This window comes from Hevea brasiliensis, chromosome 17 (genome assembly GCF_030052815.1).
Source record: "Hevea brasiliensis isolate MT/VB/25A 57/8 chromosome 17, ASM3005281v1, whole genome shotgun sequence".
Classification (NCBI taxonomy): Eukaryota; Viridiplantae; Streptophyta; class Magnoliopsida; order Malpighiales; family Euphorbiaceae; genus Hevea; species Hevea brasiliensis.
In genome coordinates this window covers 392,281-419,397 of record NC_079509.1, presented here as the reverse complement: position 1 = coordinate 419,397, position 27,117 = coordinate 392,281, and the positions used below count along the sequence as shown (strand labels likewise).

The following is a 27,117-nucleotide window of genomic DNA, read 5'->3' as shown; positions in this document are numbered from 1 at the left end:
GAGGCGATTTAGTCAATTGACCCCGAGAGCTGACTCCTGACCTAACTGTCCAATAAAATCGGAGAAAAGAAAATTTCGGAATCGAGAATTAAATTAAAGAACTAATAGAAAAAAATAAATAGAAAAAAAAAGAAAAAGATGGAAAAGTCAAAGTTGATGACATCATGAATGATGTCATAAACAAATTAATTAAGTGAATTATTAAATTGGAATTTTTGGTCTTCTAAAAGGGATAAAGATGAAAGAAAATAAAGAAAAAAAAAACAAAAAAATCCTTTCATCTTCTTCTCTCTTTGCCGCCCCATTTCTCCCTCTCATCTCCATGAAAGCTTCTTCCATTTAAGCTTACTTTTAAGCTTGAATTTCTTCACCCAATCCACATAACTCCCCTAAAAACTTCATTAGACCTTGCAATCTCAACCTAGGAACAAGAAAGAAAGAGGAAAGAAAGAGAACAATTGAAGGCTTGGCATTTAAATTGAGGTTAGTATGCTAAACTCTTTATTTACCCATTCAAATGCATATGTGATGGTTGAAAGTGAGCTTAGAACTTGATTAAATGAAACAAACATGGGAGAAGGACTAAACTGAAATTTTGACCTAGTTGAAGGGAGTATGAATTGCATGAATTAAATGAGATAGAATGAGTTTAAAAGTCTTAATTAGTTGATTGATTATAGTTTAAAGTTTTGAATTTAGTTAATTGCACAATTTAAGTGAATTAAGGTTTGGAGGCTAGGGCTTATGAACCAAAATTTGGAAAAATGCATAAATGGCATGTTGGACCTATTGTGAAGTGAAATAATGGTCAATTATGACCAAATAACTTGTGTGGGAATGATAGGAAACTAAGTTAAATTCGGAGGTAAATGGTCATGCTGCTGGCAGCATGACCAAACCCACTTTGAAGGACCAAAACTCAAATTTTACAAGTCCAATTGATATGTCACAAATTGGGGATGAAAATAGACATAAAATAGCACAATTTTCATTAAGGAACCATGGCTAAAAACTGACAAAAACTTGGTGAAACAATTGACCAAAGTGAAATGAGAGCAGTACATGCACGGATCGACCAAATGAACAGTAACTGTTCATTTGGTCATAACTCGAGTTAGGAGGGTCAAAATAACCTGAAATTTTACCAGCAATTAGATAAGACATAGATCTAAAACTGTCATGAAGAACACCACCCCAAATTATGCCATTAAACCATTCAAATTATTGAACAAAATTAAGTTACCAAACCTGTAACTCTGCAGAAATTTCATTGAGCAGTAATGTTTGAAGGGTTATAACTCTCTCTACAAAACTCGGATTTAGGCGATTCTTGAACCGATGGAAACATAAAACATAGTAGAACATTTCATATGAAGAAAGTTAGACCAAATTATGAACTTAACTTGATCAAATTACTGACCAAAGTTGGATCAAAATTTGCCAGAACCCAAAATACCAGTATGAACAGTGCACGTGAACAGTAAACTTATTTTGGCCATAACTTGAGCTACAAAACTCCGATTGAGGTGATCCAAAAATGAGAATACACTTAAGACAATAAGGAACATTTTCTATGAAGGAAGTTTTGTCAAATTCCAACAGTAGATCGACCAATGGAACAGTGCAACTTTGAAGCACTAAAACTGAAAATTGGCAATTTTGCCAAAATGACCTAAGCTTTGAAAAAGTGACCAAAACCAACAAGTTTGGTGACCAAAATGTGGTATGTGGGTGAAGTTGGAGTTCCCATACCTATTAATCCTTAAAAAATCAATAATTTGACTTGAATAGTGTAGTAAATAGTAACCTGAAACACAAAAACTTTGAGAACGTCGAATTTAACGCAATAGAGCTAGTTAAAGTGAAGTTAAATTTATTTTTGGACTTATGTTAAGTTATGGTACTGAAACACTATGAAATTGTGTGTTTCAGCTGAAAAAGACTTGGAAGCTCGGAGAGACTGAGTCAAGGCCTAAAGGCGACTCCAGTCAGGTTTGTGCACAATAAATTTATGTAATTATTTTCCAATTGAAATTTTGAGTTGCTATACTTTATGAAATCGCTGTGTTATTTATGAATTGTGTTGCCACTTTGTGACTACAAAAATGACTTTGAAAATTGTTTGGGATCTCTCATAAATTATTGAAAATAATTGTTTTAAATTGATTTTGGATTCACACTTAGCATGACAGTATCACATTTCCTCCTCCATTTATGGGGTTGAGATCGTTTATTTTCCTCCCTCTCTGGCTTGCCAGTTGAGGTTGTAGATTGGATGAGTACTCATTAGCTAGCTAGCCACCTCCCTCATTGACTTTGATTAATGGGGTTGAGATTGCTTTGTCGTGGTGTACAACACGGCATTGATCGGAAATTTTGTGTCATGACTTAAGTTGTGTATGACTTTGGCAACACTGTGTTATGAAATTGTTTGACTAAACTGTGTTTAATAGATTATTTGATAAAATGGTGTTATTAGGAACTTGATAATTGTTGAAATGTGTTTGAGAAACATTTGAATTGTGTTTGGCAATGAATGATTTAATTATTACATTTTAAATTTTTATTATGCACCACTGAGTATTTTTATACTCAGCGATGGCTTATTTTCTTTCAGATAAGAGATAAGGAAAAAGCAGAGTGAGTCACATCGAGTTGAAGATCACATCAAGCTTTTGTACGGATATTATTTTATACCCTTGTAGATAATTTTGATGTAAATATGGAAATGTTATATGTATCAATGTAGTTGAGCAGTTGTAAATAAATTGTAATAATATTATTTTGGGTTGCTTCTGTAAATTTAATATTTGTAAATATGAATTTTCTGCTTTATGCCTTGTTAATGAAGTATTAAAAATTTTGTGATGACCAAATTTGATTAAATTGTGGAAATTGCTTTGAAGTGATTTGAATTGGGTTTATTTGAGTTTTATTGGAGATTGGGAGTTGTGGAAAACTTTTGGAAGTGCTTTTTACAGGTCTTTGAAGAACTGGTTTCTCAAAATACAGAGGGAACTCTGTCAAAATTTTTATAAAATTTGGGCAAAATTTAAAATGGACAAAATTTTTTTTACTAGTATTTAAACTTGAATTAATGGTTTTTAATTCCCACTAAAATGCTCACCACTTCCAAAATGTAAGAAAATTGTTTTAAAATCCCTTGTAGAGTACTTAATGAGTTATCGGTAGGTGAAGTTCGGTAGTTCATTAAGTATTCTATGGGATCATGTTATGCCTTACGGAGGGGTAAGGTGTGACACACATACTATTGGCCTTCATATCTAGCTTCCATGCTTCAGACTCGAGAAGCTCATTTTTGAACTTAACTTGCTTTACTCCTTTGAACTCCCACCACTTTGTTTGAGCTATACTATTTCTTCTAACCTTACTTGAATTGTTCTTAAATTTGATATCCAATACCACTAACCGATGTTGATTTGTTAAAGCCTCTCCTATAATGACTTTGCAATTCTTGTATAAAGCTCTATTTGTCTTAGTGGTTAAGAGGAATTTAATTTGACTTCTATGTTACCCACTTTTGAAAGTCACTAAATGTGACTCTCTTTTTATAAAGTAGGTGTTTGTTAGTATTAGGTCATATGTCACAGCAAAATCCATGATGCTTTTGCCCTCCTCATTTTGACTGCCAAAACCAAAACCTTCATGAACATTCTCATAACCTTGCCTATCACTTCCTATATGTCCATTCAAATCTCCACCGATGAAAACATTCTCTTCATTCGGTATACTTTGCATTAGATCATCCATATCTTCCTAAAACATTTGTTTACTCTCACTATCTAGTCCTATTTGTGGGGTATAAGTACTAACTACATTTATTGTTTATTCTTCTAGTACTAGCTTTACTAGTATAATTCTATCTTCTACTCTTTTTACAGCTATTACAGCATCTTTCAATGTCCTGTCTATGATTATGCCCACTCTATTCTTATTTTTCTCTTTTTTGGTAAATCACAGTTTGTACCATGAATTACCCACTTCCTTGCTTTTCTCTCCTACCCATTTAGTCTCCTGAATGCAAGCAATATTCACCCTTCTCATTTCCAAGGTATCCATAAGCTCTATTAATTTTCTTGTAAGTGATATAATATTCCAAGTACCAATTCTTATTCTCATCCTATCATGTTCATTCCTAATTGATCTCCTTCTATGATATTTTCTATTGTTCTCTACACCTATCTTCTGTTCTATTTCACTATTTGTTCTACTATCTGTCCTATGGACTAACTTCTTTACCCATACCCGTCCATGATGTGGGAACTCTTGCGCATTTAACACCACACCTGGGCGCTGGCATGGTGCGTCGTTTTAGGTGAACGCCCTACACCCTTGCATATTTCTTACTACACCCTTGCATATTTAGATACTAATTATTTAAAATAAAAATAAATTTAATTTATATTAAAATATAATAAAAAAAATCATAATATTAAATTTAAATACTTATTCATTTGAAATTTTTATCTATTTATATAAATTTTATATTATTATTTAATGGGTAAATGACTAAAAAAAAATTAAAATCTTTATGAATTTCTTCAATTTTAGTCAAACCTTTTAATTTTATCAATTTAATTTCAAACTTTGATATTAGTTTCAATTTTTAAAATTAGTCTAATTGGATTACTTAATTGATAAAAATAATTTAAATATTTGTATACATTATTAATATTAGCCAATCTTTTTATTTTTATATCAATTTTAGTGATTATTCTCAAATTGATAAAAAAAATATTATTTTCATTAATTTATCTATTATTTTGAAAACTACAATTACATTTATTTTGGTTTTATTATTTGTTCATATTTTTTTAAATATTTTTTCCTTAAATTTGAAATAAAATAATATAAAATATGTGAATTAAAAGTATAAGTAAAAAGAAATACAGAAAAAAAATTAAAAATTTAAATAATAATATTAGCTATATTATTCATTTATTATTTTTTATTAACATCAATTTTTTTAAAAATTAATAAAAATATTAAATTATTGAATATATTAATAAAATTAAAATGGACAACTAAAATTGATAATAAATGAAAATTTTGAATTATTTTTACCAATTAATGAGTTAATTGTTTTTAATTAAATTTATTATTAAAACTGAAAACATTTGAAAAGATTTATGATTGAATTGATGTAATTAAAAGTTTTTATTACAATTGATAATTGACATAAATAATTTATTTTTTATTTTCTGTCTTCCAACCTTATTTAATTATATAAATATATTAGTATTTAAAGTTATATTTAAAAATAAAAGTAATATATAATATATAATTATAACAATATATTTTTAAATTATATAATTTAACTTTTCATTAATATGTTTACCATATATACATTTTTGTTTTAAACACTTTTTTTTTTTAATTTTTATTTTACATTACATTGAATTATACATATTCAAATTAATAAATAATAAAAATTCATTCAACATTAATCTAAATTTTTACTTATAATGTTGTATTCTTTTCTAATAATTATTTAATAAATATAAAAATATGAACATAAAAATTTATGAAATAATCAAATTATTTTATAAATTTTTAATATACAATAATTAGTAATTAACATATTAAAATTTTAATTTTATTATAAATCTTATTTTAAAAAATATTTATATAGACAAAAATCCTAATTCATAAAAAATTTTGTTAATAATAAATGATAATATGAATTTAAAAGTTTAATATTAAAAAATATTTTTTCAAATTTTTATAATTATAGCTAGTTTTTTTTTAAATAATTCTATTTTATATGTTTTATCTATAATGTTATGACCCAACCTATGGGTCAAACCGGCACTAGGACCTGGGCCAGCCTAAATCCCCCGAGGCCCGTAGTAAACCTAACTATTCTTCAACCCAATCCTAAGGCCCATTGGGCCCAATTTCAAGAATTCAACCGGACAGAGTCCGGCCATAAAATTGACCGTTCAATGGGAAATTTTTTACTCGCCCGACCTGTAAACATAATATATAAGAAATTGGGGAGCTCAGCTCACCCTCCACATGCTCATAATATCAAAAATTCAATGGGAGCTCAGCTCCCTCATCCAATCCAATCATATATCCAATTAATAATCTTACAAATTCAACACCATATTATATTATAGACCCAAATTAATTAAAATACTCCTGACACATGCGGAGTCTAAAATTTAACTCAATTGTATAAAATACATCAAATACTACTAATTGACCTACAAAGAAGAAGAGTAGGTTAGTCACAATAAGTAATCCTCCTGTAGACTGAAAAAATAGATGAACAGGAGTGAGCGTTCGACTTAGAGAGTAAAATACTAATTTTAATCACAATTTCTATAGCTAACTAAAGCTAATGCATCATAAGGCATGAAATGCAACATCATCATAATTTTCATACAAATCACATCATAGCAGTAAAAAGGCAATTTGGAGCATTCACCCACCCAACACTATACAAACAGTACATATATGGGAGCTGATCCCTTATACAGCTCTCTTAATCCAACCTCTACCAGCGAGTATCTCTCAAGCTAGATTTTCGCTTAATAAACCAAATGCGGGGTCCTAGCGAGTGTCTCTCAAGCCGTGTCTACCTTGAAATATCCATAAAGGACCGAGTCCTAGCGAGTGTCTCTCAAGCCGTGTCTACCCATCCTGTCCATATCCAATACCATACCACACGCATGCCAACGCATGCACACTGCTCCAAATTACCACGAACAACATCCATGGCACTTCATCAATTATGAATGCAATATAAAATGTTCCTAGTATTTAACTACATAGATACATATTTATAAGTAATGCATGGGTATACTTAAACATATAATAATATCGAAATTATAATTAAAATTAATATTTTACTCACAAACTTAACCGAGGTCACTGCGGCGGCTGGGTGGAGGAGGAAGGCTGTCCTGGCTCACCTAATAAATTTCATTGAAATTATTTAATATATTTAACTTGATACAAGCTTGGAAAAGACCAAAGACTGTAACACCCTAGGCAAATCCCACATCGATAAAACACGGGAGAGATGCTAGGTTTATAAGTTAGTGGTTCGTAACCCCCTAGTGACGCATTTTAAAACTGTGAGGGCTTTGGCCCAGAGCGGATAATATCACTAGTGGGCCGGGCCATTACATTTGTGGTATCAGAGCCGCTCCTCGTGCAACCTTGAGCGATGGTGGGGCAAACCTCAGTGAGGACGCTGAGTCCCATAAGGGGGGTGGATTGTAACACCCTAGGCAAATCCCACATCGACAAAACACGGGAGAGATGCTGGGTTTATAAGTTGGTGGTTCGTCACCCCTAGTGACACGTTTTAAAACCGTGAGGGCTTCAGCCCAGAGCGGACAATATCACTAGTGGGCTAGGACATTAGATTTGTCATACCACATTTGTGACCACAAATGTAACGGCCCGGCCCACTAGTGATATTGTCCGCTCTGGGCTGAAGCCCTCACGGTTTTAAAACGCGTTACTAGGGGTTACGAACCACCAACTTATAAACCCAGTATCTCTCCCATGTTTTGCGGATGTGGGATTTGCCTAGGGTGTTAGAAAGATACCCTAGGTCGTGCCGAAAATTCGATAGAGTCTCCCCTATACCTAGGACTTATCCAACTTGTAAAAGGGTTCAAAATGCACTTCTATATCCATAATTCACACATCCATAACTCAATCACATCGCATGGCTCCTCCTGGGCCCATCCAAACAGTCAACAATCATAATTTGGAAACTTACAATTTAGTCCCTAAAATTACCCCTTTTGCAAAAACTACCCAAATAAGCTCTAAAAATTCTAAAACTTTGCCCCGCGGTCCTTAGCAATATTATAAAGCTAACGCAAAGGGAATTATATTTTTCTAACCTACCACGAATATTTTATAAAATTTTAATCGAAATTAAGCACTAGATAATTAAGAAAAAAGAGGGTTCAGGTTTACCTATACCAATTCTGACCCTGAAGACGCGTCTGGGACCTCTGAAAATGGTGGGGTAGCCTATAACCTCGACCCGATTCGGAGACTTTTTGGTAGCCTATCTGCCCGGCTCAAAATTAAAAAGCTGAGCAACTGTTGAATTTTCACGAATTGAAGGTACCTATACGAAGCCCACAACACGGGAGTTAGTATATAATTTTTACAAAATTTTCTAAGCTCGTTTAATGCTCGGAAAAACACTGTGAAGTCTCGTGAGACCTACCAAAAAACGGTGTAGGAAAAATTTGAAATGGGTATTGGCGCAAAGCTCTCGACGAGTGGGGCACTCCGGTACTCTCGGATTTTTGGTGGGGTTTACAGTTTTTGAGAAATCTATCCCGAAAGTCAAAATGGGCTAAAACTTCCCGGACAAAAATTGGACAAATCGCTCGATAGATTTTGGTGTTCTTGGTGTCTATGGAAAGCTCTCGAGGTGTAGATAGATTTTGGCACAAGACCCTGTCCAATCGATGGCCGAATCGGCTGGATTTGGTCAGGAAAACAAAACAGCGCGCGTGCGCAAGGGTGGGGTTCGCGTGACGTTTTCGGCGGCCTGGAGGCTTCTCGGCAGTGGGGGAGGGGCGGGGGAGGTGCACTGGTGAGTTGAGGAGGCTGAGGCGGAGACTGGCCAGTGAGAGGCTGAGGGAGGAGAGTGAAAACGAGGAGAGAAGGGGAGAGGTCGGGATGCGCGGGGGAAGGGGAAAGGAAAAAGGAAAGGGCCGATCCGACCTGATTCGGTTTGATTCGGTTGGTCCGATTCAGGATACAAATTTTTGAATTTTTACTCTTCCTTGGGATCGAAAATGAGGCTCAAAAATTCTGAAAAAATTCTAGAAAACTCAAAAAAATTCGTAGAGTCCAAATATATTTTTATTTTTCTCACGTGGTCTTTAAATTAATTTTTTAAAAATCATCAAAGTTTTATATTTTCAAAAAATCGAACCCAATTTATAAAATCCAAAAAATTTTAAATAATTTTCCAAAATTCAAATAAAATAAAATATTAATATCTACCTATAAAATAATTAATTTAAAAATTAGGGGTGTTACATTCTTCCCCCTTTACAGAAAATTTATCCTCGAATTTTTATATAAGGCAGAATAAAAGAACAAAATTATATATTGAATAAATAAGGGTACTTGCTACGCATGTCCCGCTCTAACTCCCAGGTGCACTCTTTCACTGACTGGTTCCTCCACAAAACCTTAACCATAGGGATCTGTTTTGATATTAGCTGCCTCAATTGATAGTCCACTATGGCTATAGGTTGCTTCTCAAATGCCAAGTCTTCCTTCAACTCTACTATATCCGGCTGTAACACATGAGATCCGGCTGTAACACATGAGAAGGATCAGGTATGTATTTCCTGAGCATGGAGATGTGAAATATAGGATGAACATGAGAAAGGTTGGTGGGTAACTCCAATTGATAGACAACTGCTCCAACTCTATCAGTAACCTTAAAAGGTCCAATATACCAAGGTGCCAATTTGCCCTTCTTTCCAAATCTCATGACTCCTTTCATCGAAGAAACCTTTAGGAATACGTAATCGCCTACTGCAAACTCTACATCCCTCCGTCTGGGATCTACATAACTCTTTTGCCTATTGAAAGCCATTTTCAATCATTCCCTGATTAAAGGAACCATCTCTGAAGTGTACTGCACTAGGTCTACATCAAGCACCTTCACTTCTCCCATTTCCGTCCAACACAGAGGAGACCTACACTTTCTACCATATAGTGCCTTATAGGGTGCCATCCCGATGCTGGAATGATAATTGTTGTTGTAGGCAAACTCCACCAAGGGTAGCTAATCATCCCATTGACCTCTAAAATCCAAAACACACATGCGAAGCATGTTTTCCAGTGTTTGGATTGTCCTTTTAGACTACCCGTTTGTCTGAGGGTGAAAGACGGTACTAAAGTTTAATTGTGTGTCAAGTGCCTCTTGCAACTTTCTCCAAAACCTAGAAGTGAACTGGGGCCCTTCGTCAGATATTATGGAAGCAGGAACTCCATGTAATTGACTATTTTTTGAACATAGAGCTGGGCGTACTGTGCAACAGAATATGTGATTTTCACAGGTAAGAAATGAGCAGATTTAGTCAGACGATCTACAATTACCCATATCGAATCATATCCCCGTGTGGTACGAGGCAACCCAGTTACAAAATCCATAGTGATCATTTCACACTTCCATTCTAGGATAGGAAGCTCTTGCAGTTTTCGTGACGGCCTCTGGTGTTCAAACTTCACCTTCTAACAAGTCAAGCACTTAGACACAAAGTCTGCTATGTCTCTCTTCATGCCATTCCACCAGTAGCTATCTTTCATATCATGGTACATCTTAGTGGAGCCTGGGTGAACATTGTATAGTGTATAGTATGCTTCTCGCATGATTTCATTTCACACATATCCTGGAACCTTGCATAAGAGCGCCATCATTGGCAAATCCAAACTCACCACCTTCAATATGCTGTACTCTTTCTATAATCTTCATCAATTGCGAGTCTCTGTGTTAGAAAACTTTGATTCTGTCTCGCAGGTCTGGTCTCACTGAAAAATGGGCCAATAATACCCCTTCATCTGAAAGATCTAAGATCAGACCTTGATCCATCAACTAATGTACTTCCTGAATCAACAGTCTCCTCTTTGCTGATATGTGTGCCAAGCTGCCAAAAGATTTTATGCTCAAAGCATCTGCTACTACATTGGCCTTCCCAGGGTGGTACTGGATGGTACAATCATAGTCATTTAGAAGCTCCATCCATCTCCTCTGTCTCAAATTTAAATCCCTCTATTGGAAGATGTACTTCAAACTCTTATGGTCGGTATATATCTTGCACACTTCACCATACAGGTAGTGTCTCCAGATCTTTAGTGCAAAGACTACATTCGCCATTTCCAAATTATGGGTGGGATAGTTCTGCTCATGCCTCTTTAGCTGCCTTGAAGCATAAGCTACTACTTTTCCATTTTGTCACACCTTACCCCTCTGTAAGGCATAACATGATCCCGTAGAATACCTAATGAACTACCGAACTTCACCTACCGATAACTCATTAAGTACCCTACAAGGAATTTTAAAATAATTTTCTTATTTTTGACAAGTGGTGAGCATTTTATAGTAAGTACTTAAAACATTTAGTTGAAATTAAAACTAGTTAATATTTTGGTCCATTTTAGTTTTCCGCAAATTCTATAAAAATTTTGACAGAGTTTCCTCTGTATTTTGAGAAAACCGTTCTTCAAATACTTGTAAAAAGCACTTCTAAAAATTTTCTCAACCACTACTTCAAATTTCACAATCAAACTCAATAAATTTCTCAACATACTAGCAATACATTTCATTAGTGACAACACAATTTTTATACATTCTTACAAAATTTATATCAAAAGAAATACAACTAAACTTTATTACAAACTTCATACAAATTTTTGTACAAGCTGCTCAAGACCCATTTTTACATGTCCATACATTTATGTGCAATATATACATCAAAAGAAGTATTTACAGTTAGGGTATAAATTATATCCGAAGGCTTCAAGCTGATGACTTCACACACTTCAGCAGCTCAGTCTACTGTTCCTCTAGTCTCTGTATCTGCGACAGCAATAAAAGCTATCGCTGAGTACTAGGACTCAGTGGTACACAATATACTAAAATAATCTTTATGCAAAGCTTAAAGCACATTCATTCAAAAATTTGGCTAAACATGAAAATTAAATACAATCATGCATTGTGAGATTTTACATGTAAACCAAGTTCATTTCAAAGTATCAAAACACATTTCATAAAACCCACAGTTAGATCACGCCATTCGAAACAAATAGAATCTCAATAGCCAGAGGCTAAAGAGAAATCACATGAATCTCAATAGCCAGAGGCTAAAGAGAAATCATATCACAAGGCTAGCTAGCTCAAATATATGGATATCCATTCACATCCTCTTCTACTGGCACACCTCAACACTTCTCCAGAGAAGGAATCAAAATTCAAAACTAATTACCCCCACTAGTCGTGCTAGTGAGGTGTTCAAATATGTGGTCATGACACTGTGGTTTCAAAACTTATCTTAACAATTTGCTAAACATTGTCTTTTCAAATATACATAATAACTTTCAATAATTTAGATCAAACATCATAAGAATGCCATAATCCGATATTTCATATTATTCAAAAAGATATGCAAAAGATGATTATAAAAGTATATGTTGTGCACAAACCTCAAACGAGTCGCCTGTTGGCCTTGACTCGACTCCTCGGGTTCTGTCCCGATATTCTTTTCCACTGAAACACGAAATTTTCCAATGTTTCAGTACTAAAACTTAAAATAAATCCAAAATAAACTTAACTTCATATTTACCTAGCTCTAACGTGTTAAATTCGACGTTCTCGAAATTTTGTGTTTCGGGTTACTATTCACTACACTATTCAAGTCAAATTATTGACTTTCTAAGGCTTAATAGGTATGCGAACTCCAACTTCACTCACATACCACATTTTGGTCACCAAACTTGTTGGTTTTGGTCATTTGTTTAAAGCTTAGGTCATTTTGGCAAAATTGCCAATTTTCGGTTTTGGTTCTCCGAAGTTGCACTATTCCATTGGTCGATCTACTGTTGGAATTTAACAAAACTTCCTTCATAGAAAATGTTCTTTATTGTCTTAAGTATATTCTCATTTTTGGATCACCTCAATCGGAGTTTTGTAGCTCAAGTTATAGCCAAAATAAGTTTACTGTTCATGTGCACTGTTTATATTGGTATTTTGGGTCTGACAGATTTTTTATCCAACTTTGGTCAGTAATTTGATTAAGTTAAGTTCATAATTTGGTCTAACTTTCTTCATATGAAATGTTCTACTATGTCTTAGGTTTCCATCGGTTCAAGAATCGTCTAAATCCGAGTTTTCTAGAGGGAATTATAGCCATCCAAACATTGCTGCTCACTGAAAATTCTGCAGAGTTGCAGGTTTGGTAACCTAACTTTGCTCAATAATTTGAATGGGTTAATGGCATAATTTGGGGTGATGTTCTTCATGAAAGTTTTAGATCTATATTCCCTCTAACCTCTGGCCAAATTTCAGGTCAATCTGACCTGTCTAACTCGAGTTATGACCAAATGAACAGTTACTATTCATTTGGTCAATTTAGTGCAGTGGCAGCCTGCAATGAATTCACTTTGGTCAATTGTTTCACCAAGTTTTGGTCAGTTTTTTGCCATGGTTCCTTAATGAAAATTGTGCTCTTTTATGTCTATTTTCATCTCCAATTGGTGGCATATCAATTAGACTTGTAAAATTTGAGTTTTGGTCCTTCAAAGTGGGTTTGGTCATGCTGCCAGCAGCATGACCATTAAACCTACGAATTTGGCTTTCATTCCAACAATTCCCACACATTCATTTGGTCATAATTGACCATTATTTCACTTCACAATAGGTCAAAGATATCATTTGCTCATTTCTCACATTTTTGGTTCACAAACCCTAATATTCAAAACCCTAACTCATCCATCTTACTCACTTGTTGAATTCTAATTGCATTTTTAGTACTCATACCCTCACTTACACTTAACCACTTCATTATTTGTATCAAAATTACCCATTTCAACATTAGTTTGCTGCTGGCCAAAATTCCTAGGGTTATAGATAGGCATGATTTTGCATGTTTTCATGTATTTATAGCCACTTTCATCTTACTTCTATACTTATAATTCAATCAAAATTAAGGAAGAGAGCTTACCTCAATTGGAGCTTTCCAACTTCTTGATTCTTCAAGCTTTTTTAAATTTTTCTCTTCCCAATCTTCTTAACAAGACTCAACTACAAGTTTTAATTAAGAAACTTATAAATTTTATGGCTCAAATCTTGGGTTTAAGAAGCTTTTTAGTGAGCTTCAATGGAGGAGGTTAAGGAAATGAGAGAAATGAGAGAGGAAATGAGGGTTGACGGAAATTGGGAGAAGAAATCATTTTTTTTCTTTTCTTTTTGTTATTATATGTCTTAGGAAGACCATAATTCTAATTAAATAAAATTTTAATTAAATTACTTATGGCATCATGCATGTGTCATCACCTTTGACTATTCCATCTTCTTCTCTTTTTTTTCTATTTATTTTTTTTCTATTAGTTCTTTAATTTAATTCTCGATTCTGAAATTTTCTTTTCTCCAATTTTATTTGACAGTTAGGTCAGGAGTCAGCTCTCGGGGTCAATTGACCAAATTGCCCCTCGCCGGTTCATCCCGGTTTGCAAATAATCCAATATTTTTTCCGGCTCCCTGACCAAATTATTTGACTGGCTTAACAGTTCTTTTTCGTGATTTTCTCTTTTCCATTGTGTTCATAAGGGTCCTAAGGACCGCAGCGTCACTTTTTAAGGTTCGAAATTTGAGTTTAAAATGACTTCGCAGTCGTTCCCGAGGAGGTCACTCATCGCTGTGACTCTCGGCTCGTTTAACTTCTTATGTTCTGTTTTTCTTATTTATAGTCAACTAATTAAACATTACTAATTATTTGTGTTTATGGCTTCTTAAGTTGTCTTAAGTGTGGTCCTAATCCCCTTAATTGTCCGGACCGACACCGGTCACCAGAACAGTGAAATCTACCAGGCTATGCAACCGGGGGTGTTACACATTTTGTATCAAAACACACCCTAAGCCAATTCTGGAGGCATCACAGTACACGGTATATCCTTCACCACTCATCGGTAATGTCAACACAGGGGTGGTAGTTATACATTTCTTAAGCTTCTAGAAGCTCTCCTCACAATCATCTGTCCAAATGAATGGAACATTCTTCTGAGTTAACTTAGTTAAGAGAGCTGCTATCCTGGAGAAATCCTATACAAAGCGTCTATAGTAGTCAGCTAGGCCCAGAAAACTTCGTGTCTCAGTAACTATTGTAGGCCTAAGCAATTAGTTACAACCTCAATTTTCTTGGGATCCACTTGAATACCTTGACTAGAAAACATGTGTCCCAAGAATGAGATACTTTCTAGCCAAAATTCATATTTTGAAAATTTGGCATGTAGCTGGTGCTCCCTCAAAGTCTGCAATACCATCCTCAAATACCACACATGTTCTTCCTTGGTCTGAGAATATACTAATATGTCATCTATGAATACGATGACAAAACGGTCCAGGAATAGCCTGAACACCCTGTTCATCAAGTCCATAAAAGCCGCTGGTGCATTAGTGAGTCCAAAAGACATCACCAAAAACTCATAATGAACATATATTGTCCTGAATGCTGTCTTGGACACATCCTCGTTCCTGATTCTCAACTGATGGTAGCCTGATCGTTGTAACACCCCAAATTTTATTATTTATGAGTATTTTTGATATTTTAATTTTATTTAAATTTTAGGAATTTTTTTGAGATTTTTCGGATTTTAAAAATCGGGTTCGATTTTCCGAAAATATAAACTTTGATGATTTTTAAAAATTAATTTAAAGACCACGTGGCAAAACTAAAAATATATTTGGAGTCTACGTATTTTTCTGAGTTTTACGAAATTTTTTCGGAATTTTTGGACCTCGTTTTCGGTCCCGAGGCAGAGTAAAAATTCAAAATTTTGTATTTCGAATCGAACCGGCCGAATCGAACCGAACCGGATCAGGCTCCCTTTCCTTTTTCTTCTCCCGCGCGCGTCGTCCCTCTCTTTTCTCTTTCTTTTCTCTCTCCTCCCCTCCCCTGCGCGCGCGCGTCGCTCCAGTTTCTCCGGCCAAATCCGGCCGATCCGGCCACCGATTGGACCGGGTCTTGTGTCTAAAATCATCTACTCGGCGAGAGCTTTCCATAGACACCAAGAACGCCGAAATCCATCGAGCGGTTTGTCCGATTTTTGCTCGGGAAGATTTTAGCCCATTTCGACTTTTGGGGTAGATTTCAAAACCGTGAATCCACGAGGAAACCGAGGCCACCAAAGACGCTCCATTCGTGAGAGCTTCGCGACATAAATTTCGAATTTTTCCGACACCGTTTTTGGTGGGTCCCACGAACAGCGGTGTAATTTCGAGCATTAAATGAGCTTAGAAAATTCTGAAAAATTTATGTGCTAACCCCCGTGTTATGGGCTTCGTGTAGGTATCCTCGATTCGCGGAAATTCGGCGATTGACCAAGATGCGCAAATTTCGGGCAGACGGACCGTGGCCGGAAAAGTCTCGAATTGGGCGAGGTTTTGGCTAGCCCCATTGTCGACGTCGGCGCGTCTCGAAGTCGGAATCGGCAAACCCGAACCTAGTTTTTACGTAATTTTCTAGTGCTTAAATAGGATTAAAAATCCATAAAATATTCGTGGTAGCTTAGAAAATTACGATTCTTTTGCAATAGCTTAGTAATATTGCTAAGGACCGCGAGGCAAAGTTTTATAATTTTTAGAGCTTGTTTGGGCGCTTTTGCAAAAATGATCAATAATAAGGACTAAATTGAAATTTTGCGTATTGTGATGGATGATTGATTTGATGGGCGGGAGGGCTGTGTGATATGATTGAACTGTTGAAGTATGGATTGTGAGTATAGAAGTGCGTTTTTAGCCCTTTTGCGGGTTGGGTAGGTCCTAGGTATAGGGAGACTCTGCGGATTTTTGCACGACTTAGGGCGTAATTGGTCTTTTTCTTTATTTGTATTGAGTCAGATTGTATTAAATAAATGTAATATGATTGTCGTGAGCCGATGCCTTCTTCCTCACCTTGCCGCTCTGTAATTTGTCGTCAAGTCTGTGAGTAAAATATTAATTTTAATTATAATTTCGATATTATTATATGTTCAAAGATGCCCATGCATCACTTATATGCATATATTTATGTAGTTAAACTCTAGGCACGATTTATGTTGCATTCATAACTGTTGATGTACCATGGATGTTGTTGTGGTAATTTGGAGCAGTGTGCGTGCGTTGGCGTGCGTGTGATGTGGTGTGGACTATGGAAAGGACGGGGTAGTCACGGCTTGAGTAATTCGCTGGGACCCGTTCCTTCGAGGGGTAGTCACGGCTTGAGTAATTCGCTGGGACACTCGATTTGGTTATAAAGTGGAAGTCCGAGATTGAGTAATTACCGGCACTGTGTTAGATTTAAGAGAGTCAGATAGGGGATCACTCCCATATGTTATGATTGATACTACAGGTGTGTGAGTGCTCCAAATTACCTTTTGATGTTATGATGTGAAAATGTTGTGTATGTTGCATTTCACTCTAGATGTTGCATTAGTTTCAGATAGTTATAGAGATTATAGTTAAGATTGATATTTTACTCTCTGAGTCGAACGCTCACTCCTGTTCAAAAATTTTTACAGGCCACAGGAGGATATTTTGTTCTGGGTTAACCTGCCTTTTTACCTCGCAGGTTGTTTATCAATATTGTGTAATTTTAATTACTCCTAGAATTTCCGCATGTGTTAGCAGTAATTATTTGAAATTGGTCTGTAATATTATATTCATGTTGGACCTGTAAACTTAATATTTTAAGTCTGTTTGATGGATTGGATGAGGGAGCTGAGCTCCCATTTATTATTATGTTGATGAGTATGTGGAGGGTGAGCTGAGCTCCCCAATGGATTGTTTATTGTGTTTACAGGTCGGGTGAGTCGAAAACTCCCCGTTGGTAAGTCCATTTTATGGCCGGACTCTGTCCGTTTGTTTTCTTGAAATTGGGCCCAAATGGGCCTCAGCATTGGGTAAATGAACAGTTAGGCTTACTACGGGCCTCGGGGGCTTTAGGCTGGCCCAGGTCCTAGTGCCGGTCCGGCCCATAGGTTGGGTCGTGACAAATGTGGTATCAGAGCTTAGGCTCCAGATTCCTAGGGAAAAGTTGTCTAAAGTGTTGGGAAAAGTCTAATAGGAGTCACATGCGGAAAAATAGGGTCCATATTCGTCTTGCATTGTCGTCTTTGCTTCTAGTTTCTGCTTCATATATTGTGTGTAAATATGAGTCTATAGAGCTGTGCAATGTGCAATTTTGAATTTTGTGGGCTAATGCTGCTGAATTTCAGGAAAATGCGTAGAAGCAGGAGAGCTGTCATCGCACTGTAACTGGATGTGCTGACGAGGTGTCAGCACATGATGAGGCGCCTGCCCCGAGGAGGCGGGGTAGGAGGCCTAGAGCTGCTCAAGTAGAAGAGCAGCTACCCACAGTTCAAGAACAGTCTTTCATGGCACAGGGTCCCATGGACCCCATGGCAGCTACTCTAGCTGGTCTGCAGAGAACCATCGACATGATGGCGCAGTATATGGTCCACCCTCCACAGCAGCAGCAGTCCACCGCACCAAGAGGGGAACCTTACAAACAGATCATAAATTTTAAGAAGTTGGTGCCTGGTACCTATGATGTGTCAGACGATGCATATCGGTTTTTGGATTCCTGCACGGCAGGAACATAATCTGATTGGTGATAGAAGATTGATAGAATGTATGCAGCAGGTCATGTGTCCCATTCCTAGGAAATGGATGAATGACTTCGTGTTACGCAGGATGGATGGTTTTAAATTGGCTCAGTTTGTGGTACTTTTTATCAATCGGTTTGTGCGTAAAGCTTGAGAGAGATCGAAGCGGTGGGGCTTTGAGGCCTAAAGACAGAATGGCAGGTCTGTAGATGAATATGCTACAGAATTTCTGGAATTGAGTGGATATGCCCCTACAGCAGTATCTACAGAGACTATGAAGGTGAAAAGATTCCTAAAGGGGCTTGACAGGAGGTATGCGAACCTGGCCATGATGTCGGATCGCCTTTTGATGTGGTGGTTGATCGAGCTGCATGATTGAGATTAGCTATCTTTGTGGATGACAAAGAAGAGCAAAGAAAACAGAGCAGAGGGTTCCTCGTGTGTCCCTTCCATGGGTACTCCTGACGGTGGTGGCTGTGGTAATTACAGAGGAAAGGGTAGGAGCAAGAGAAGTGGTTTGCATAACCGACCACGAGGATCTGCACTGAGTACGGATCCAAAGAAAGGTGCCGGTACATGAGTTCGGTCCGGTTCAGATCCTCCTTGGCACCTTGTGCACAGTGTGGAAGAGGACATTCAGGACCTTGTTTGATGGGATCAGAGTATGCTTCGTGTGTGGCCAACCGGTCACTTTGCTAGAGAATGCCCCATGTTCAATGAGCCACGATGGGGTCACAGTGGTTCTCATTGCGAATGTTCCTCACAGATTGTATCCGGCGCTTCCAACATGGCAGTGCGATCGATGGCCAACAGGCCGAGGACAAGGGGGACGTGGATTTGGAGGCGATCAGAGGTAGAAGTCGATGTCGTGGTTACGCCACTCGTAGGGGTCAAGCTCGGGTTTTCACCGACCCACCAGATGCTCAAGCTTCAAATCTTTGTTGTGGCGGTATTCTTCCAGTCCATTCTTATGAGGCTCGTGTTTTGATAGATCCGGGTGCTACGCACTCATTTGTCTCCCCTGTGTTTGCCATGAGGTTGGGTAGAAACCCTACAACCTTAGAATGCCCTTTGTCGGTAGCTACCCCACTTAGTGACAACATAGATGTAGACATGGTATTTCCGGGCAGCCCAGTGGTAGTGGATGGAAAGATCCTCCCAGCAGACTTGGTTCCTCTACCAGTAATGGATTTCGATGTAATCCTGGGGATGGACTGGTTGGCAACTCATTATGCCACCTTAGACTGCAGAACAAAGGTATACTTCCACATACCGGGTGTGGAAGAGTTTAGCTTTGATGGTGACAGGAGCGTGACTCCATATAATTTGGTGTCAGCAATTAGTGCCAGAAAAATGTTGAGGCGTGGATGCCAAGGGTATTTGGCATTGGTGAGAGATACATCTGTAGAAGGTGTCAGCATGGAAAATGTTCCTGTTGTCAGAGAATTCATGGATGTCTTCCCTGAAGAGCTTCCAGGGTTGCCACCAGAAAGGGGAATAGAGTTCTGCATTGATGTTATTCCGGGTACAAACCCCATATCGATGCCACCTTACAGGATGGCACCAGCAGAATTGAAAGAGCTGAAGGAGCAACTACAGGAGCTCTTGGACAAGGGTTTCATACGTCCGAGCACTTCACCCTGGGGTGCTCCTGTTCTATTTGTGAGAAAGAAGGATGGGTCATTGAGGTTGTGTATCGACTACAGACAGCTGAACAAGGTGACTGTGAAGAACAAGTATCCACTTCCTCGGATCGATGATTTGTTTGATCAGCTCCAAGGAGCTAGATTCTTTTCCAAGATAGACCTGCGGTCAGGCTACCATCAATTGAGAATCAGGAATGAGGACGTGTCCAAAACGGCTTTCAGGACAAGATATGGTCATTATGAGTTATTGGTGATGTCTTTTGGACTCACTAATGCACCAGCAGCCTTCATGGACTTGATGAACAGGGTGTTCAAGCCATTTTTGGACCGTTTTGTCATCGTATTCATAGATGACATTCAGTATACTCTGACCGAGGAAGAACACGTGTGGCACTTGAGGATGGTGTTGCGGACTTTGAGGAGCACGGTATACGCCAAATTTTCAAATGTGAATTTTGGCTAGAAAGCATCTCATTCTTGGGACACGTGGTTTCAAGTGACGGTATTCAAGTGGATCCCAAGAAAATTGAAGCTGTAACTGATTGGCTTAGGCCTACAACAGTCACTGAGGTGCGAAGTTTTCTGGGTTTAGCTAGCTACTACAGGCGTTTTGTGCAAGATTTCTCCAGGATAGCGGCTCCCCTAACTAAGTTGACCAGGAAGAATGTTCCATTCATTTGGACAGATGACTGTGAGGTGAGTTTCCAGAAGCTCAAGGAGTGTCTAACCACTGCCCCTGTGTTGACACTACCTGTGAGTGGTGAAGGATACGCCGTGTACTGTGACGCCTCCCGAGTTGGCCTAGGGTGTGTTTTGCTGCAGAATGGAAAGGTAGTGGCTTATGCTTCAAGGCAGCTGAAGAGGCATGAGCAGAACTACACCACCCATGATTTGGAAATGGCGGTGTAGTCTTTTCACTTAAAAGCTGGAGACACTACCTGTACGGTGAAGTGTGCGAGATATACACCGACCATAAGAGTTTAAAGTACATCTTCCAACAGAGGGATTTAAACTTGAGACAGAGGAGATGGATGGAGCTTCTGAAAGACTATGATTGCACCATCCAGTACCACCCTGGGAAGGCCAATGTTGTGGCAGATGCCTTGAGCAGAAAATCTTCTGGCAGTTTGGCGCACATTTCAGCAGAGAAAAGACCATTGATTCAGGAAGTACATGAGTTGATGGATCAAGGTCTAATCCTAGATCTTTCAGATGAGGGGGTATTGTTGGCTCACTTTTCAGTGAGGCCAGACTTGAGGGACAGAGTTAGAGTTTCCCAGCACAGAGACCAACAATTGATGAAGATCATAGAAAGAGTACAACAAGGTGAAGGTGGTGAGTTTGGATTTGCCAATGATGGCGCCCTAGTGCAAGGTTCTAGGATATGTGTGCCCGATGTGGACAATCTCAGAAATGAAATCATGCAAGAGGCACACTATACACTGTACAGTATCCACCCAGGTTCCACCAAGATGTACCATGATGTGAAAGATAGCTACTGGTGGAATGGCATGAAGAGAGACATAGCAGACTTTGTGTCCAAGTGCTTGACTTGTCAGAAGGTGAAGTTTGAACACCAGAGACCGCTGTGGAAGGCTGCAAGAGCTCCCTATCCTAGAATGGAAGTGGGAAATGATTACTATGGATTTTGTGGATCGGGTTGCCTGCACCATGCGAGGATATGACTCGATATGGGTAATTGTAGACCGCTTGACCAAATCAGCTCACTTCTTACCGCAAAGACTACATACTCGTGGCACAAGATGCCCGGCTCTACATTCGAGAAATAGTCGATTGCATGGAGTTCCGCTTCCATAATATCCGATGAGGGCCCCAGTTCACTTCTCGGTTTTGTAGAAAGTTGCAGGAGTCACTTGGCACACAGTTGAACTTCAAGATGCCTTCCACCCTCGTATGCACGGACAAATCGAAAGGACGATCCAAACACTGGAAGACATGCTTCGCATGAGTGTCTTGGATTTTGGAGGTCAGTGGGATGAGCAGCTAGCTCGTGGAGTTTGCCTACAACAACGATTATCACTCCAAAGATAGGGTTGGCACCCTATGAGGCATTATATGGAAGAAAGTGTAGGTCTCCTCTGTGTTGGACAGAAATGGGGGAAGCGAAAGTGCATGATGTAGACCTAGTGCAGTACACTTCAGAGATGGTTCCCTTAATCGTGGAACGATCAAAAAAATTTTCGAGGCGTAAGAGTTATGCACCCAGACGGAGGGATGTGGAGTTTGCGATGGCGACTATGTATTCCTGAAGGTATCTCCAATGAAGGGAGTCATGAGATTCGGAAAGAAGGGCAAGTTGGCACCTCGGTATATCGGACCTTTTGAGGTTACTGATAGAGTTGGAGCAGTTGCCTACCGGTTAGAGCTACCACCCAACCTTTCTCACGTTCATCCCGTGTTTCACATCTCCATGCTCAGGAAATACATTCCCGATCCTTCTCATGTACTCGCAATGGATGTGATAGAGCTAAAAGAAAATTTGACATTTGAGGAGCAGCCTGTAGCCATAGTGGACTACCAAGTGAGACAGCTGAGATCCAAACAGATCCCTATGGTTAAGGTTTTGTGGAGGAGTCAGTCAGTGGAAGAGTGCACCTGGGAGTCAGAGCGGGACAATCGTAGCAAGTACCCTTACTTGTTCAATGCATAATCATGTGTTTTATTCTGCCTTGTGTAAAAATTCGAGGAATTTTCTGTAAGGGGGGAAGAATGTAACACCCCAAATTTTATTATTTATGAGTATTTTTGATATTTTAATTTTATTTAAATTTTAGGAATTTTTTTGAGATTTTTCGGATTTTAAAAATCGGGTTCGATTTTTCGAAAATATAAACTTTGATGATTTTTAAAAATTAATTTAAAGACCACGTGGCAAAACTAAAAATATATTTGGAGTCTACGTATTTTTCTGAGTTTTACGGAATTTTTTCGGAATTTTTGGACCTCGTTTTCGGTCCCGAGGCAGAGTAAAAATTCAAAATTTTGTATTTCGAATCGAACCGGCCGAATCGAACCGGACCGGATCGGACCGGTCGAATCGAACCGGCTCCCTTTCCTTTTTCTTCTCCCGCGCGCGTCGTCCCTCTCTTTTCTCTTTCTTTTCTCTCTCCTCCCCTCCCCTGCGCGCGCGCGTCGCTCCAGTTTCTCCGGCCAAATCCGGCCGATCCGGCCACCGATTGGACCGGGTCTTGTGTCTAAAATCATCTACTCGGCGAGAGCTTTCCATAGACACCAAGAACGCCGAAATCCATCGAGCGGTTTGTCCGATTTTTGCTCGGGATTTTAGCCCATTTCGACTTTTGGGCTAGATTTCTCGAAAACCGTGAATCCCACGAGGAAACCGAGGCCACCAGCACGCTCCATTCGTCGAGAGCTTCGCAACGACATAAATTTCGAATTTTTCCGACACCGTTTTGGTGGTCCCACGAACTTCGCAATGTAATTTCGAGCATTAAATGAGCTTAGAAAATTAAAAATTTTTGTGCTAACCCCCGTGTTATGGGCTTCGTGTAGGTATCCTCGATTCGCGGAAATTCGACAGTTGACCGGGTCTGCAAATTTCGGGCCAGACAGACCCGTGACCGGAAAAGTCTCCGAATTGGGCCGAGGTTTTGGCTAGCCCCCCATTGTCAGATGTCCCGAGCGCGTCCCCGAAGTCGGAATCGGCAAAGGTAAACCCGAACCTAGTTTTTACGTAATTTTCTAGTGCTTAAATAGGATTAAAAATCCATAAAATATTCGTGGTAGCTTAGAAAATTACGATTCTTTTTGCAATAGCTTAGTAGTATTGCTAAAGACCGCGGGGCAAAGTTTTATAATTTTTAGAGCTTGTTTGGGCAGTTTTTGCAAAAATGATCAATAATAAGGACTAAATTGAAATTTTGCGTATTGTGATGGATGATTGATTTGATGGGCCCAGGAGGGGCTGTGTGATATGATTGAACTGTTGATGTATGGATTGTGAGTATAGAAGTGCGTTTTAGCCCTTTTGCAGTTGGGTAGGTCCTAGGTATAGGGAGACTCACGGATTTTCGGCACGACTTAGAACGTAATTGGTCTTTTTCTTTATTTGTATTGAGTCAGATTGTATTAAATAAATGTAATATGATTGTCAGGTGAGCCGGGACAACCTTCTTCCTCCGCCCAACCGCCACAGTAATTTGTCGTCAAGTCTGTGAGTAAAATATTAATTTTAATTATAATTTCGATATTATTATATGTTCAGCATGCCCATGCATCACTTATATGCATATATTTATGTAGTTAAACTCTAGGCACGATTTATGTTGCATACAAAACTGATGAAGAACCATTGATGTTTTTGTGGTAATTTGGAGAAGTGAGCGTGAGTACGCGTGAGTGTGATGTGGTGTGGACTATGGAAAGGACGGGTAGTCACGGCTTGAGTAATTGGGACCCGTTCCTTCGAGGGGTAGTCACGGCTTGAGTAATTCTGGGACCTCGATTTGGTTATTAAGTGGAAGTCCGAGCTTGAGTAATTGGCCGCACGGTGTTGGATTTAAGAGAGTCAGATAGGGATCGGCCCCATATGTTATGATTGATACTACAGGTGTGTGAGTGCTCCAAATTACCTTTTGATGTTATGATGTGAAAATGTTGTGTATGTTGCATTTCACTCTACAGGTTGCATTAGTTTCAGATAGTTATAGAGATTATAGTTAAGATTGATATTTTACTCTCTGAGTCGAACGCTCACTCCTGTTCAAAAATTTTACAGGCCACAGGAGGATATTTTGTTCTGGGTTAACCTGCCTTTTTACCTCGCAGGTTGTTTATCAATATTGTGTAATTTTAATTACTCCTAGAATTTCCGCATGTGTTAGCAGTAATTATTTGAAATTGGTCTGTAATATTATATTCATGTTGGACCTGTAAACTTAATATTTTAAGTCTGTTTGATGGATTGGATGAGGGAGCTGAGCTCCCATTTATTATTATGTTGATGAGTATGTGGAGGGTGAGCTGAGCTCCCCAATGGATTGTTTATTGTGTTTACAGGTCGGGTGAGTCAAAAACTCCCCGTTGGTAAGTCCATTTTATGGCCGGACTCTGTCCGTTTGTTTTCTTGAAATTGGGCCCAAATGGGCCTCAGCATTGGGTAAATGAACAGTTAGGCTTACTACGGGCCTCGGGGGCTTTAGGCTGGCCCAGGTCCTAGTGCCGGTCCGGCCCATAGGTTGGGTCATGACAATCGTAGGTCAATTTTGGAAAAGAATCTAGCCCCTTGGAGCTGATCAAACAGATTATCGATCTGAGGAAAAGGATACTTGTTCTTCACAGTCACCATGTTCAGCTATCTATAATTAATACACAACCTTAAAGACCCATCTTTCTTTCTCACAAATAGTACAGGAACTCCCCAAGGTGAAGTGCTCGGACGTATGAAACCCTTGTCTAAAAGCTCCTGCAGCTGCTTCTTTAGCTCTTTCAATTCTGCTAGTGCCATTTTATAAGGCGGCATGGATATGGGGTTTGTACTCGGCACAACATTAATGCAGAACTCTATTTTCCTTCTGGGTGGCAACCTTGGAAGCTTCTCAGGGAAGACATCCATGAATTCTCTGACAATAGGAACATTTTCCATATTAACACCTTCTATAGATGTATCTCTCACCAATGCCAAATACCCTTGACATCCACACCTCAACATTTTTCTAGCACTAATTGCTGACACCAAGTTATATGGAGCCAAGCTCCTGTCACCATCAAAGTTAAACTCTTCCACACTAGGTATGTGGAAATACACCTTTTTGTTCCTGCAGTCTAAAGTGGCATAATGAGTTGCCAGCCAATTCATTCCTAAAATTACATCAAAATCCATTACTGATAAAGGAACCAAGTCTGCTGGGAGGATTCTTCCATTCATTACCACTGGGCTACCTAGAAAAACTATTTCCACATCTATGTTATCACTAAGTGGGGTAGTTATAGACAATGGGCATTCTAAAGTTGTAGGGTTCCTACCCAGTCTCGAGCAAAAACAGGAGAGACAAATGAGTGCCTAACACCCGGATCTATCAGAACATGAGCCTCATAGGAACAAACTAGAAGAATACCTGCCACAACTGTAATGGAAGCCTGAGCATCCTGGTGGGAAAAGGTGAAAACTTAAGCTTGACCCCTATCCTGCATTGCAGAACCCTAAAATTGACTTCTACCTCCTTCCCTGCCTCTCAATCCATGTCCTCCTTGTCCTCGGCCCTATTGGCCATTGAACTGACTGCCTGCCATGTTGGAAGCACCATGATACAATTGACGAGGAACATTTGCAATATAACCCTGTGACCCCATTTGTGGCTCGCTGAACATTGGACATTCTCTAGCAAAGTGATCCTGCTGGCCACACCAGAAACATACTCCTGAACCCATCATACAAGGTTCTGAATGTCCTCTTCCACACTGCGTGCAATGTGCCAAGGAGGATCTTGAACCAGACTCAGAACTGCTGTAACCTGAATTATGACCACTGCTAGATCCATACCCGGGTCTGAATCCTCGAGATTTGTGTTTAAAACTTCACTTCTTATTGTTTCTACCCCTTCCTCTGTAGTGACTTTGGCCTCCGCTATCGGTTGTGCCCATGTAGGGAACACCTGAATAACCTTATGCTCTATTCTTCTTTGCTCTTCCACTATCATCTCCTGTATAGCTAATCTCAATCTGTCGGGCTTGATCAACTACCATATCAAAAGACTGATAAGATATCATGGCCAGGTTTGCATACCTCCTGTCTAGCCCCTTCAGGAATCTCTTTACCTTCATAGTTTCTGTAGCCACTGCTGTGAAAGATATCTACTCAGTTTTAAAAATTCTATAGCATATTCATCTATGGATCTTCCATTCTGCCTTAAGGACTCAAAGGCCCACTGCTTTTGATCTTTGAAGTTTTCTGGCAAAAACATGCTGATGAACATTTCCACAAACTGGGTCCATGATAATCCCTCAATACGAGGTAGTACATAGTCTGTCATCCACTGTCTTGGCACTGGCTCCAATACATGATGTATACACTCTACCAATCTCCTGTTAGTTAACTGAAGTCTAT

General features: G+C 38.7%; 1 long non-coding RNA gene across 1 annotated transcript; it reads left to right on the top strand.

The window, feature by feature from the left end:
• Positions 1-23,538: 23,538 nt before the first annotated feature.
• Positions 23,539-24,955, top strand: LOC131175449 (uncharacterized). Its single transcript, XR_009145658.1, has 3 exons — positions 23,539-23,722; positions 24,167-24,225; positions 24,790-24,955. It is a non-coding gene; the product is annotated as an uncharacterized LOC131175449 (long non-coding RNA).
• Positions 24,956-27,117: the final 2,162 nt, after the last annotated feature.